The sequence below is a fragment of the Alosa alosa genome, chromosome 24 (genome assembly GCF_017589495.1).
Source record: "Alosa alosa isolate M-15738 ecotype Scorff River chromosome 24, AALO_Geno_1.1, whole genome shotgun sequence".
Taxonomy (NCBI): domain Eukaryota; kingdom Metazoa; phylum Chordata; class Actinopteri; order Clupeiformes; family Clupeidae; genus Alosa; species Alosa alosa.
In genome coordinates this window covers 22307552-22310051 of record NC_063212.1, presented here as the reverse complement: position 1 = coordinate 22310051, position 2500 = coordinate 22307552, and the positions used below count along the sequence as shown (strand labels likewise).

The 2500-nt window shown below is 42.1% G+C and overlaps 1 protein-coding gene across 1 annotated transcript in view; it reads left to right on the top strand.

Annotated features, from left to right (window-relative positions):
- The window catches only part of LOC125289315 (collagen alpha-1(XXV) chain), a 257176-nt gene that overhangs the window by 154762 nt on the left and 99914 nt on the right, over positions 1-2500 (top strand). The window lies entirely within an intron of this gene.

Sequence of the window (2500 nt, the reverse complement as noted above, 5' to 3'; positions counted from 1 at the left end):
TGCTAATCAGGAAGTGGGATCATCTGAAGTAGACAGCTTTACCAAAGTCCTTTTAGGCAAGTCCCTCCACTTGGCGACCATCTTGCAGTGCATTTTGGGCACTTACCGGGCATCTATTTCGACAGAAAGGCACGTGCGCAAGGCTTCACGACACTAACCTTGCTCCAGCGGCGAGATCACAACACATGATTGGCACGATGTCTTCACAACACACCACATTATTGGCTCAATGTATTCACAACACACCACATGATTGGCTCAATGTATTCACATGTTGACGTTTTGCCGCGGAAGGGGTGGGATATGTGTAGACAACTGTCATTTTTGGCGTTACAAACTAACCCCATGCATTTCTATGGAGGATTTTTTGAGTGCTGTGTCTCCTCATTAAAAAAGTTTCTGGCTTTACTGATGTTTCCGCTCAAGGAGGCGGGGCTTATTGAAGGTTTTATTGACTTGTTATTGGCTTTCAAGTCACATTGAGTCTTGAACAACCAATCAAAATAGTATATATACTCTTTTGATCCCATGAGGGAAATTTGGTCTCTGCATTTAAATGAGTGAATTGGAAATGAATGCTAGTGAAGACTGAAGCCTATTTTACACTGTTGTAACAGGTCTACGGCCAGGGCTACATGAACTGAAGATGACCTGATTTGCAACTGAGATCTAAAGAGCAAAACAAAGAGGTTTCTCTTTCACTGAAACACAACCAGATAATCCAACAATAGTTTCACTGTCAGATGGGTTTAAGAGTTGGCAAACTTTCTGTAGTTGAAAGAAGCAAGTGATGGAGAAAGAGAAAGAAAGAAGTGATGGAGGAAGTTCACACAGAGAACACGGTACCGAGCATGGCCGGACTGGCTATCTGGGCATTTTCCAGTTGGGCCGACGCACCTTTTGGGCCGATAGAATAGGCTATATATATAATTTAATCATTTTGGCCAACGATCGGCCCAAAGGAAGGACAATCAGTGGCCCATTGGTTACATTTCCATATTGACACTCGACTGATCCAATAACAGCTCACGTCAGGCCCCACCCCTCCCATTTTGACTCAGAGCCAGGATTTTGTGAGCGCATTAAATGTGAATCGAAGTTGCCTACACGAAATTGCGGCGGGTGCCGGTAGTGACAATAGTGCAAAAGTAACACCAATGTAGAAGCTTCAAAAATACAACATTGCAAGTAGGCTAGCATATGTCAGCAACATGTTGAAGTTTGTTGAGTTTGAACGAGGATGTAAGCAACCATACAGAGCAGAGGGACAGTAAGCAGGTGGTGGAGCCTAGTTGAGGCTACATGATAAGAACTCAGTGGTGGAGCAGGTAGGCTTTGTGTGACATGCCATGCTGACGATAATGGTTATGATGACTTTATTAATTGTGATAATATAATGATGTGGTAATGATAACGTAAGGCCGTTCTGTGATTATAATAACAAATAGCGCAACCTAAATGTTCTAAATGAATGATTTGTAAACCCGGACAGCAAAAGAGTGTCAAATCGATGTTAATTGTTGGTCAGATTGATCAGTTTCCATCAGACGCCCAAAATTCAACATCGATGGCATGAGTGGTTGTTCTCTCAAAGTAGAGCGTCGAAAGGGTTCTATCTTGGAAGGGTTATCATGGTAAAGATGGGCTAAAAGACTGTAGACTGACGGAAATGTAGGCTACAAAACATCAAGTCATATTCATGCACAAGCCAACTAATATACAGTAAGTAACCTATCCGATAGGCTACTGGAAGACATTAGCCTAAAGATAATTTGTTAATGTAGCTATACTGTTCCAAAATGTACCAGCAATGTAGTAGCCTACAGGAATAAAATATTTCCAGCAACGGCCCTGTTTATTTTGTGTTGTTTCAGTTGTCCTACAGTGATTAACGTCTACGACAATCTAGGTAATTTAGCTCTTTACACATAGGCTTCAGTAACTGTTTGGTGCTGCTGTCAGTTGAGCATTGTATAGTTTAAATGTAGCCTATTGAATAATTTGAAATGATACTTTGAATTCAAGCAGAAACTCTTCTTTAATAATTGCTTGTAGGCTATAGCCTAGGCTACTTGAATATGGAGATCATGTGCTCCATGGCTACCACTGATCAGTCAGAGTGATAGCCAATGAGGCCTACATTACTTTCAGTGCTCCATGACAGTTGAAAATATATGCATATTTAAGGGTAATGCAAAGATTTTGTATTTAATTTAATTTAATTAGGTGTGCCCGATTTGAGGGCCGCTTGGGCCAAATATGCCAGGGACGATTTTTGATCCCAGTCCGCCCCTGGTACCGAGTCTACACAAGTGGTAAAGAAAGAATCAGTTGCCTAGGAATGATCATGAGGAAAGGTGTGGAATACATTGGTTGCCTAGGAACGGTCAGACCAGAGAACATGGAACATGGAATGCATAAGCCCTCCCACAGCTGTGACTGGTCAGTCCTGGTTTTGTGTGTGTGTGATCAAGCTAAAGCAGCCTGGTGATGGGGCTGT